The sequence below is a fragment of the Papilio machaon genome, chromosome 24 (genome assembly GCF_912999745.1).
Source record: "Papilio machaon chromosome 24, ilPapMach1.1, whole genome shotgun sequence".
Classification (NCBI taxonomy): Eukaryota; Metazoa; Arthropoda; class Insecta; order Lepidoptera; family Papilionidae; genus Papilio; species Papilio machaon.
The window spans coordinates 3,900,881-3,915,086 of record NC_060009.1 but is presented as its reverse complement, the minus strand read 5'-3'; positions in this window follow the sequence as shown (position 1 = coordinate 3,915,086).

Below are 14,206 nucleotides of genomic sequence, written 5' to 3'. Positions count from 1 at the left end.
AGACGTTTACTTGTTGTTCCATGTGTTTCCACTGCACAATGTTTAAATACATTATGTTAATCTCCTCTTTTTTTTTTAAGAGATAGAACATAAAAAAGGTTTGTTTACATGCCGTTGAGCAAAGTTGTTGAATGGTGTTACTCTAGTAATAGTCGTGTATACATCTATATGTCACGAAAGTAACAAGACTTTTGTTTCTTTCATTTCGTAATCTATCAACGGTAATAAATTCAGCGGCCCCTAAAGTTCCATTTGCATGGACCGCCTTGCTTGTTAGAGGTCGCCATTTACTTGTATATTTAAACAGTGTTATCTAACTTACTCTATTCATTAGAATCTAGTAATTTAAATTGCACCCTCTTCCTGTTAGTAGATTGAGTCGAAACTTGGCAGTTGATTGTTTATTTATTTTTAATCCTGGAAACTCACGACAAACTGTATAAATAGCTGATAGTTATAACCTCATCCCGTTTTTTATAATTATTATTTAACTGACTCATACAATGCAAAAAGATGTTCAATGTAATTCTTAACACCTTGAGGCTTACTGGAGCGTTACACAAGAATGCATTATATCATTATTATTACATTTTACTGCAAATCTAAATAGTTGGATAATACAGAACATACATGTAACAGCCCTAGGTGACGTTATTTAAATAACCATTGATTTATAATTGTGAAAAACCTATAAACAAACAGATTTATATGTAACCTGATAATAGTGTTAATTGAAAGTTTGTACATGGCAATACTGCCTAATTTTACTGACGATCAGATATGGTTCGGACAAGCCTCGAATGAGTAGCGTTGGCACACGGCATAGTGTAGCTGCGCCATTGCACCTACCAACTTATTAGGACGATCGAACCATGTATAAACAACTATGTATCTTTTTCTTTTTAGACCGACAAACTTATTTGACCCGGTGAGCATAAGTCAAACTAAATTATTACACCTCACTAGCGCTTTTCTGTCAGTGTCAAAAAAGTGTCACGTGATCCTCATTGTACTGTAGCTGTCTTGTGTGTTGTTTTCTTTTTTGGCATTTTCTGTGTCAAAGTAGGTTTTAAATATTTTGTGTCAGAAATAACCGCGATATCAACGCCTCTCTTAACAGTTCAGATAACGTTGGTGCACTATACAATACATAATTCCAAAAAGGTGCAATAGATTGCAGCTTGTTTTGTCTTGTTTCTTCTTGTTTTTTTATTTTCTCTTAATTATCTCAGAACTACAGCGATAACTGCTCTTCTCATCCCCGGCCAAATAGTAGCTTGCAGACTTTTAAATAGGGTTGTAATTTTTTAGGGTTCCCATTTTACAACATTGGTTATTTTATTCTGGCAACCCTATAACTAGATGAAATACGTGAGGAGCGCGCTGGGCTGTGAGGACGTTGGTTTCGTAAGATGCCATTAAATTTGTTAAACAGTACACGGTACGGCCTTGGTAGTTGCACAACCGATAGCCACCGCATTCGCCTACTCTAATCATAGTTTATCAATTTCTTACTTTGATTGGTCCACAAACGAAAAGTTAATAGTCAATTACGGTTTAACAAAATTCAAGTCACATTTAAAAAAAAATTACACGTATGAAGTATCGTTAACTGGTTACCAAGGATCCCTACCAGTGTAGATTTAGTGCGAGAAATCAACATTAAGTTCTGTTCAAGTGATGAACGTTTAAACATTTCGTAACCCAGATGTCAAGGTGTTTTACATGAATGGTTGTTTCTATTCTCAGCGTTTAGTGTCCATTGTTACAAAAGTGTTGTAGATTTGACATCAAGATGCAAGTGAATAATATAATTAATTATTTTATCTTTTAAATGTTAGATTTTATTTGGTATGTCGAAACAAAAATAACATATAAATTATTATTTGATCACTACTAGAGTAGGTTGCATGTACGCAATAAATGAATGTGGAATTTCAAATGGAAGTTTGTGGTCCTTACCTACCACTCTGGGTTACGGGCGTGAGTTGTGTTGTTGTTACTTAAATTTTTGAAAAATTAAAAGCTAGCGACACACCTTCAGTTTATACTGTACAAGTACAACAGACGGACAGTTCGGTTAAAACTGAAGGTGTCTTATCAGCTTTATATAAACAAGGATGAATTCTTATTTGTTAATATAACAGATAATAAAAGTTTTCACAGGATTCTTAAATTTATATAACTTTGGCTACGTCCTCGATTAAGATGACCATGTGGTAACGATAAGGATACAAAAATACTTTTTTAAATACATAATTATATAAGTGTATATTTATAAATATTAATGACAGTAATTCGCTTTTTCGAAATATGAATTCAAAAAAATATTCCAGATTATAAAATTACCAAGTTAGTAATCTTACGGTGACACATCAGCTTAAAATTATTTATAAAGATACATCTTAATTATATCTGTTTGTTAATAGAATACAGTGGGCCTAGCACGAATATATGTGAAAATTGCCTTCGCATCATCATCATCAGCTCACTATACGTCACTGAGGGGTTCAGAGCCTACCCCAAGTTAGGGGTGACTAGGCCACAATCAACCACGTTGGCCAAGTGCGGGTCGGTTGCCTTCGTCGTCGTCAATTATGTCTCATATTTTTGGTGTAATTTACGCTCGATAGGAGGCACTGTATAAGTTTTTATACAGATTTGTCGATAACGATACGATGGTGATAGTCACAAATATTCGTGCTAGGTCCACTGAATGCATTCTTATTTCTATTTGCATTGAACGCATATGGGTTTGCACGAGGATGCGTCATGTAAGTACCTACTCATCAATCAATTTCCTTGCAAATAGATTGATCCTGTTATATACTCTGTAGTAAGTGTAACAGTAGATTACATAATGTCACCTCTCCTGTTCTTTTTGATAAAAATAGAAACAACAATCCTTACTATATGTATTTTATATATATCCTTACTAATATAATATGCGAAAGTAACTCTGTCTGTCCCACTTTCACGCCAAAACTACTATACCGGTTTAAACGAAATTTGGTATAGATAGTATAGAGCCTGAGAAAGGACATAGGCTACATAGGCTTTTGGCGAAAAAAGGGTTGTAAAAGGTTGAAATTGATTGTGGAAATTTGCATGGAAGTATGATTATTTTTACACTTAGAAAGCTTGAAATCTATTTTTTAGGCTGTTAATATGATAAAAATAAATATGACATTCAAATTTAGTAAAAATTTTACCTTCAAGGGTGCAAAATAACAATAGGAGCAAAAACAAAACATCACAGTACCAAAGATATATAAATAAATCTGTTATAGAGCCAACATTACAAACATTTCTCAAGTAACACTTTAATCAGGTAACAAATAATGCAGGCGTAACAAACATCTTGGATGAGAAAGTCTTTAGAGAGGACAAATCATTTTCCTTGCATGTTATTTATATTTTGTAACAGATGAAAATTTTAAGGAACGATACAATTATTATTTTTCTTAATAAGTAAGTAATTGAGTTGTCTTATAAATTACTTTTCATTGTTTATGAATTTAAAAATAAACTTCCGACAATTGGAGGCCATTGACAGAAACTGTCAGATAGATATCGTATCTATGGTCACGTGGCGGCGCCACGCGTAATCTATCGTAGTTACATTATTATTATTATTTATAAAGAGAAATAATTACTGTTTCTATTTCGGTGATCAAAAATATTTTGCATATTTTTAAGGTCAAGTTTAAAAATAAATTTTATGTGTCTTTCGACCTTGGGCGAAGATTTAAAATATGCAAAACATTGCAGACGAAAGATTTAATGTCCATTTTGATTAACTATATCGCATTAAACTATTATTATATAATATTTATAATATAGTTGTATATTCAATATGTGCATAAGATATTTGGTGTACTTTACGCCCGACAGAGGCGCTGCACTTATACAAATTTACGATGACGATACGATGGCGATTGTCGTAATTATTCCTGCTAGGCCTACAGGACACAATGGAATTTGACAAAAACCCACACGCTCGTATGAGTACATACGTATATCTAATATATAAAATTCTCGTGTCACAGTTTTCGTTCCCGTACTCCTCCGAAACGGCTTGACCGATTCTCATGAAATTTTGTGAGCATATTCAGTAGGTCTGAGAATCGGCCAACATCTATTTTTCATTTTTTTTTAAATGCGCGCGGACGGAGTCGCGGGCGACAGCTAGTATACTTATATATTTACGACAAACATTACCATCTTTGGATACAATACCTTGGGATTTACTAAATGTTGTAAACATGTTAGCTTCTTGATAAAAATAGACGCAACTGCATTGTCTGCATACTAAACGGTATTGAGTATCAACATTATATGACAGACTCTTACAGTGTCGTTTACAGCTATTTTATTAGCTTAGTGTATGTTTACTAATGTAGATTATACTGTATAGCAGTTGCCCGCGACTTTGCCCGGAATAAAACAAACACAAATCTTATTTATAATATTATAAATGCGAATGTTTAGATGGATGGATGTTTGTTTGAAGGTATCTCCGAAACGGCTCAACGGATCTTGATGAAATTTGGTACAGATATAGAACATAGTCTGGAAGAACACATAGGCTACTTATCACGTTTTTTTTAATTTCGCGCGGATAGAGTCGCGGGCGAGTTAGTTATAAATATAGCCTGTCATCCGAGGATAGTGTAGCTTCCCAATAGGGATGAATTTTTCAAATCGGTTTAGTACTTTCGGAGCCAATTACAAATGAACAATGAAATCTCTTTATAATATTGGTATAGGTTAAAAATCGAGCTATGCACTATGTTCGGAGTTTGGTCATTCTCAACATGTTCAGGCGGGTAAGTGTGACACTGGCTATAGCCTGTGATACCCTCCGCGAGGAATTAAAAAAAAAAAGTAATAATTAGAGTACGTGTTCTTACAGGCTATATTCTACATCTTTGCAAAATATAAACATTCGCATTTATAATTGTAATATATCGTGTTAAATGTAGGTAGGTTAGTATAACCTACCGTCTGTATGTTTGAAAATAAATCAGTCCCAAACCAACCGCCGTTTAATTAATACCGATACACTACAACTGGCGACGAGGATGTTTTCAATTGCGTAGAAAGTATGGTGGACGCGTGGAAAGGCGAAGATAGTGTACGAACGAGTGGACGCGTATGTTTATTACGCGCGAAAGTAATTTTGCACAGCGTAATGTCAGTTTGTTGAACCTAAGTACGTGCTATCATAATATGTCGGCGGAGAAGGCGGTGGCGTTGGTGTTGGCGGTAGAGGAAGTCAGCCCGGAGAGAGGCAGCGGCCAGGGAGCGACGCCGACGCAGGTTGGGACTCAAGCAGGGCCAGGGCCGGCCGACTGCAGTGGGCGAGGTGCCTGCGCAGTGGCAGCAGCGGGCGGCGGCGCCTGCGTGTGCGGCGGAGAAGTGTGGCCGCAATCTACGGTATGGTGTGGGAAGTACACTCGTGCGCGAAGCACGTATGTCCGGAAGATGGGCAGGGCCAGGGCCGGCCGGTTGCAGTTGGCGAGGGTCCTGTGCAGTGGCAGCGGCGGGCGGCGGCGCCTGCGTGTGCGGCGGAGAAGTGTGGCCGCAGTCTACGTGTGTGGTGATGGAAGCACACGGGTGTTTGGGGCATGTGTGTCCGGAGGAAAAGCAGCGCCAGGGCTGGTTGCAGTGCAGAGGCGGCGGCAGAGGTACCTGTGGAAGCTGTGGGGAAAAGTGTTTCGCAGGCTTGGTGTATTTAGTGCGTGCGTTAAGTGTTAAACGATGCTAGTGATGTTAATGACTGTAAGACTATCTGCTTTGTATTTTGTATCGTAATGTTTTTGTAGTTTTTATTTTATTGAAATCGGTAAAGGGTAGCCGATGTGTTTCAGTTTTTTTGTATAAATTTGGTATAAAACAATTCGAAGTTGGTGTAAATGGTGACAAAGATTTTTAATATTTCAACGTCCATTTTGTAATTTTTCAAATCATGACAAAGCATAATGCAATTAGATGCAGCGCGAGTGCGAGTGAGACAGCTACACCGCTGTTGCCGCTAGTGGGAGCGGGACAGGCGCGTCACTGTTTTGCTAGGATGACGTGTCTAGTAACGTATCTTACAACATGTAATAAAATGGAATTGTATTGTGCAAAGTAAAATTATTATTCAGTGTTGTTTAATTGTAGAATAATCGAAGATGAGTTTAAATGAATTTAATTTTGAACGAAAATATCGCACATTAATTTTAGTATAAAGTTCGAATGTTGCAGTTAGTATGTGAATTACGCCAATGTTAATTTCAAGTCACAAGCGGATAACTTGATTAGTTTGTATTGTAACGTAGGATGTGTTCCTTACATAATTATTATTTAAGCCATTTAGGGATAATGGTAGTGGTTGTTGTGTTGCGGAGAAGATTCGCGTCCGCTCATTAGTTGAGCGTTGTCGTCACCGTTCGTCGCGAGCGTGGTGGCGGGCGGAGTGGACAGCAGGGCATGCGGGGCTGCAGCGGCGTGAGCGCAGGCAGTTGCGGCACGCGGGTAGTCACCGGTATCGCGATATGGCAGGAGCCATATCGTTGCACGTGGAAGCGTGCGTGGTGTCACTGCCGAAGTGGAGGTAGGACATGGTGCTACTGCTGAGGTGTAGGCGGAGCACATTGGCCGGGCGCACTGACTGGTCACTTGTACTGTTAAAGTGCGGACAAGTGGCTGGTGGTCATGGCGTACTGGCGTAGCCTTATTAGTGTACATGAAAGCGTGCGTGGTGTCGCTGCCGAAGAGGAGGTAGGACACGGTGCTACTGCCGAGGAGTAGGCGGAGCACATTGGCCGGGCGCACTGACTGGTCACTTGTACTGTTAAAGTGCGGACAAGTGGCTGGTGGTCATGGCGTACTGGCGTAGCCTTATTAGTGTACATGAAAGCGTGCGTGGTGTCGCTGCCGAAGAGGAGGTAGGACACGGTGCTACTGCCGAGGAGTAGGCGGAGCACATTGGCCGGGCGCACTGACTGGTCCCTTGTACTGTTAAAGTGCGGACAAGTGGCTGGTTGTCTGGGCGTACTGGTGTGGTTGTTTTGTTACGTGTGGAGTGTGCGGGATGTCACTGCCGAGGAGGAGCACATTGTCATTCCTGTCGTAGGGTGGACGAGTGACTGGAGGCCCTGCTGTGTGTAGGGAGGACAGGTTACTAGGGGTCCGACGCATCGGTGTGATTACATGCTGTGTAATAGGAAGGACAGGTGTCTGGAAGTCCGGGCACACTGGCGTGGTCGTTTGTGTCGTCGGAGGGCACACATGTGACTGGGGGTTCAGGCGCACTGGTGCGGTCGCTTGTAGTGTTGACAAGGTCTGACTCAGGCTTCGTTGTCGAAATTTTTGGGTAAAACTATTAGAATGTTGCTAGGTACAATTTTGTATTTTTGTACTTGATGGCAGTTTAATTAATTTAAGTTCACAATTTGAGGTAACGTATTAGTTTTTGGTTCTCATAGTGGATTTACCGGGAGTTTTATAGTGAAATTAGGAAAATTTATCAGAATGTCCATTTTTATAATTTAACTGTAACATTGTGATAGTGTTGCATTGTAGTGACTGGGTCAAGTACTACAGTGTGAATCAGTTCAACTTTAAATTTCAAATTGATAAGGAATATGGAGTTTGGTTAAAATAATATTAATGTGTAATCGCCATTTATTAGTTGCAGTGTAAAAAAAATGTTTTATTTATTTATTGTTGTGGAGTTAATGTTGGCTATATTTAAATCTGAAGTTACTGAATGTTTTAGAATTACAAAGAAAAATTGTAAATTCCTTGTATTTGAAAAAGTTAAAAGCTTTTGGTACATGTTTAAAACATGTTTAAATTATATTAAAAAAAAAAAAAAAGTGTTAAAATGTTTCAGTTTGTTTGTTCATAAATTGACCCCAAAATTTGTTATTCATTCGAGGATAATGTTATTTTGTTAATTATGATTGTTGATTGAAGTTAGTTTTCTTAAATTGCAATGGCTTAAGTTTTTTTTTTTATATGGGTTCATTTGTTTATCTGCTTTGTATTGATTTAAATTGTAAAACATTTGTATGACAACATCTGTGATGTATGCTATGTGTTGTTAAAAACGAAATTCTTGAACTGTAATGTGTACTGTGTTTATTGAAGAAGGGAAGTGTTGATGTTGAATACTGTGTATACGAGTATGTTGTAATTCTTTTAAGGGAGAGACTGTAATATATCGTGTTAAATGTAGGTAGGTTAGTATAACCTACCGTCTGTATGTTTGAAAATAAATCAGTCCCAAACCAACCGCCGTTTAATTAATACCGATACACTACAATAATAATAGTAAGAAGTAGGATATTCAGATATAATTATGTCTTGTTTTCATGTTGTAATCTTTTAAATTATGTTGGAGATTAACTTTTTAAGTATTTATTACAAACAGGTAAATAATAAATTAAAACGTAGGTGACTTACTTAAAATCAAAAATTGATATCAAATAATAATATAAGATCATGTTAATGAAACGTTGTATAAATATATTTATAAATTTATAAATTTTGCACGTACAAAAATAAGCCGCGTAATAATTCTTGTTTTTTAATTTGAGCTGAATAAAACAAAGGCACTTATAAAGTAGAGCCACTCTAACAGATGTTAGATAAAACTCAAGTGCCCTCGAATCTTGTTGAACTTTTTTAGTCTAGTAACACTGAAAAACTGCAAGTCAGCGCTTTGTCTATACCTAAGCGGTTCAAAAAATCTTCCGCCTATATTATCTTCTTTATTAGGTTTAAGTAACCTAAGTTATATTATTTCTGATTTATAATTGTTTAAATTTAATTACGCAATTTTTTAAACTTAATGCGTATTTATTTTTTTAACTTAAAGCGTATTTAAATGGTTACATTATTCATGCTAGAAACACATCCTTTGGTAATCTGTTATACAAGGTTATGTATCAAGGACCGTTGTATTTAAATTTAAAAGAAGGAAGGAATAAAGAAATGTACATACATACGTATTACAAAGGTCCCGATCGCCCCTTGCAATAAATACCACGATCACGCAGAACAAGCGCATAGAAACGTGGTCAAGTGTTGACTAGACCATGATCCTGTCAATCTGTTCCTTTGGAAGATCTAACCTGACTAGAGTGCGTGCTAAAGGCCAAATTCTAGTCCACTTATCCTTCATACCCCTTTTCAATGTGAAGGGAATTAGACTCGACAGGGGAAGTGAATTATATGCAGGTTAATACTTTCTTTCAATACTGTCCTTTGTCCTGTGTCCTTTAAAGGAAGCAACGCATCGACAATTTGTTAGAAATAGTGATTCTCCAAGTGGCTGGACCACACAGTAGAGACCAGGGGATTACTGAAGACCAGGAGGTATACCATAGTGGGAAATAAAGTTAAACGGTTTCGAATTGTAGAAATTTAGCAGCTCTCTACTGCTTCACCTACTACAGGGTACTAAAATATCGAATTTTACGAAACGGGTTATCTTAGAGTTTTGTTAAGTTGGTAATGAATTATTTAAGAGTTAAAGATAAGGTCAGGAAACACGCACTTATTTATTAATTTATTTAAACTATGACAGTTATTACTTGTAATCTTATTTGTTGCTTTATTAATTCACGCATGTCTAGTTACGTGACTGACAAAGAGGTTAATGTTTTTTCTACGAATGTAAGTTTAATATACAATGAGTTTGATAAAAATAATAGTCAATAAGAGTCCGTTACAATAACCCATAAACTCGTTTATACGAGTAATAATTACAATGGCTATAAACAATAATTGGTTTTAACTACCACTTGTTCTCTTTTCAATTTTGTCTATGTCTTAAATTAGTGAAACGTTTGCTGGCAATATTTGACAAGTTAGTTTAGTCGCCTTGAGTTAAGTCCACTTCGGAAGTGAACGGATCCGGCAAGGTTTGACTGTACTACATTTGGTGTACACATTTATACACGCCAATCTAAAACAGACTCTAACTGGTACGGTGTTCAACTTAAAATGCATTAGCATTACAAATGTGCATCTCTTAAATGTTAGTACGCGCGAAGATCGGTTGAATTTTGCACAGGAAATAACCAATAAAGATGCAATGTTTAAAATTAAAGCCTATGTTTACATAGATTTAGGGTCTATTTTTCAATGTTTTTTAAATGAGGGCTTGGCATGCGTGATATATGAATGCACGATATATATCGCACGCACATTTATTTAAGGCTCCCGATACACTAGTGGAAATTTAAAATTAATTAAAAAAAATAATTAATAAATTTCTAACTATTTAACGATCTGGATGAAATTTGAAACATAGATATTACAATCTGGATAGCGAATTGACTATTAATGTAGTTTTGTTAATATAATATGGAAAAAAAGTATGTGTTATCTGGTAAACTATATCTTTGCTATTTATACATACTTTAATTCTTCAAGGAAGTTAACGCGATAATTCTTTAATGCCAATTAAAATAATGTATGTTTTTTGTTATGTATATTAAACGTATTCAACATAAATTAAAAATATTATTCAGATTTCGTTACCTAGAAAATCTAACCTATGAAATATATCCTGATTAGTAGAATATTTCCGCAATCATAATCTTAATCTATTTACTACCAAGGACTACATACGTTATTTTTAATTGTAAATATACAATGGTCTCAAAAAAATAATGCCATGACTGCGAAAGCTTGTTCTAAACTTGTCTTATTGACTTGGATGATAACAATAAGTGTGCAAAATTGAAAATATTACCAATTTGATTAACTTTTCTAATATTATAAATGCGAATGTTTGGATGATGGATGGATGGATCGATGTATGTATGTTTGTTAGAAGGTATCTCCAGAACGGCTGCATGGATCTCGCTGTAATTTGGTATAGATGTAAAATATTATCTGGATGAACACATAGGGTAATACTTAATTAAGTTTTTTTCTAATTCCGTACCGAAGATATTTGGCCATAAAATATTTAAATTTCTTTTCAAAAATACCTAGTGTACGCATCGCTTTACAATGACATGTGTCAAAATTTTATAAGAGACAATATACGCACGACTTCGACGTGCGTTTATGCGTGACAAACTTTTATCTTTCGATTTGAAGGTTGGTAACATTCTAAACATTGTCACAGAAAAGGGATGCCATTTTAAAAAACCTTGTAAAACAAGCAAAAGAGGTTGCATTTGTAAAAATCGATGTCTTTATCGTCTTATTTGTTCGTTATCTGGTGATTGCAATTTTTTTTAATTCGTCAGATCGTAAAAAAATGCATTTTTCGATCTTGTTTTCAACCTTGTTTGTTATTTGGTGTTACGCAAATTTTATAATCAATTTTAAATTTATTAATATGCTTTATATATCCGTATAAGTTATTGAAATTGGCGTCTCTGTATGTAAAATAAAAAAAGAATTTTTGTAACCATGATGTATTTGCGTTACTTTTAAAGTCCAATTTTTTTTTTAATTTTTGTCGACCTTTGGTTTCTGCAACCAAAATATCCGTTCAAATTGTTATCTCTATTTTGTCAAAGATAATGACAGAGATGACAATATGTTTTATACAGAGATTTTGTTCTCAGAGAAACCCACGGTGAAACAACATTTTATAACAACTGAATACGAATCACATATTGTTTGAAGTCCGAATCGATTCTTCGAGTTAAATCGATGTTTTTAAGCAGCTCAACTTACTTACTTACCATGCAGATAGTAATAGATTTTAACGCCTATAAAATGTATTTCAAACAATCTATTTTTTTTATTCAATGCAAAACGACCCTAACTTTAACATTATATTGACACACCACGGATTTGGTCGAAGTGAAATACATAATATATTATTTGCACGTGAACTCTGAATAAATGTCGAAATTTGTTAGTTTTAAAGTAAATACGATTTAAGTATACTCGTGTTTATATTCGCAGAAGCGTCATGCAACTCAGTGTCCGGCCTCGTATATAGCCAGAAAAAGGACCAGAAAAAGGACCCCCTACTGGTCTGAAACTAGACTGTATCTAGATATATGTTAGTTAACCCGTATTTTTTTTCACAATAAAAAATAATAATAAGTGAAACGAATGCTTTGTACCTCTTTTAAAGAAACACATTTAACATTGATTTTGTACTTCGATTATGAACTATGGTCTAATTTCTAACAATAGCCGACTACTGGTAACAATTTAAGACAATAATTTTAACATGAAATCTTGAAATCTAGCCTAATAGCTTATTTTTAAGCATTGCTTTTGATCAGTTTATATTAGTAGTCGAAATATTAACGTGTTATGAATAATGAATAAATGTACATAATTTTTTTAATGGTTATAACCAGAAATTTATAAATAGACGAAGGTCAGATTTTTGTAACACAACATTGACCCGGTGCTAAAATGCGTAACAAAAATGTTATTTAATATTAAACTGCTTCGTTACAATTATACAATCAGATTTGCATAGTGAACCGCACCGGGTTTGTTATAAGTAAAGTTTTCTATCCCAATTACGTGTCCATTAACATTCTTTTTCATATTTTTCAGCTAATTTGTAATTAGTAGCTAGGCGATATGGAAAGAGACACTAAAAGTTAGACTACCAGTTACTAATCTGGATCGCTCTAGATACTTTATTTACGAACTAGCTTTTGCCCGCGACTCCATCCGTGCGTAATTTAAAAAAAACTTAATAAGTAGCCTATATGTTCTTCCAGGCTATGTTCTATACCTGTGCCAAATTTCATTAATTTCCGTTGAGCCGTTCCGGAGATTACCTTCAAACAAATATCCATCCATCCATCTAAACTTCTATTAGTAAGAAATAAGATGTTTTCCTCATATTATACCGAAAAAATAATCTGACCCGGCGGGCATAATTAAATTACTATTAGTCCGACAAACTTATATGGTACGTTCCTGTAGCAGTTATAAACCGACAAGGACCAGACCCGGTAGGCATAAGCTAAACTAATATTACAGCACACTAGTCAGCGTCGAAAACGAGTCATAAGATCCCCCTCATAGCTGTCATGGCATGTTTTTCAGCGCCTCTCTCACCGTATCAGATTTCCTAAGACTATATAAATCTTTTGATTCATTAAATTATTAGTTTTTAATTTATTATATCTTTTATAGAACAATATTATTAATTAAAAAAACTTGAGAGGTGTCAAGGAACACCCGGATGGAACGAAGTTCCTATGAATTTTCGTTATATATTGTCACGTCGTTGCCATGGTTACTATAGCAAAAAGTGTCGTGACAACTTTTCGTAAGAATTTTTTCCGTCTAGCCTCCTTTCACAACGCGCGATAAGGAACTTCGTTCCAATAATCCCACATATTGGGTAATAAATATGTACATTGTGTCATGGTTTCCAGCTCCTCTAAAAGGGGCATAAGTAATAAATTATTCACGTTACACGTTTACAACATGCGAGAATTAAAAAACTTACAACCAGGAAATGATGACATCAAGTTCTTTTGATGATCAGGAAAATGCATCTGCATTAATACTCTGTGTAATAAAGAACAAGCGTCACAGATTAACATAACAAAAAAAACTAATGGGACGACTTATGGTTGAATAATAAAGTTTAAGTATATTTAAAAACCAATAATTATACTTGCTGGCTATGCTTGGTATGCTACCTTTACGTAAATGACAAAAAAAAATTAATTAATAAATTGATTTTGTTCCTAGACGTGCCATCAAACAAAATTTTTTTTGTGCTTATCCCGTAGCGTAGGTATCACACGCTTTCGTGGCTAATTTAAGTTACATATAGTTAGGTAGGCCATTTTAATAGGCATTGTTACGACATTCAAATGACATGATTACATAAATATGTAATCGAAATTTGAAAAAAGATGCGCAATTGTGCAGTTATGCGACATACCTATCTTATCTATATACATAAAAGAAAGTCGTGTTAGTTACACTATTTATAACTCAAGAACGGCTGAATCGATTTGACTGAAAATGGTGGGCAGGTAGCTTGGAACCAGGAAACGGACATAGGATAATTTTTACCCCGTTTTCTAATTTTTTTCCGCGCGGACGGAGTCGCGGGTAAAAGCTAGTATAAGTATATATATGTAACAAAACATTGTGTCGAGTGCTGTTAATTGCACGCGTGCCATTGGTTTGCCATCACTGCACTAGTTGTTGTACACGATACATAAAATTTTTAATTTGATATAAAATA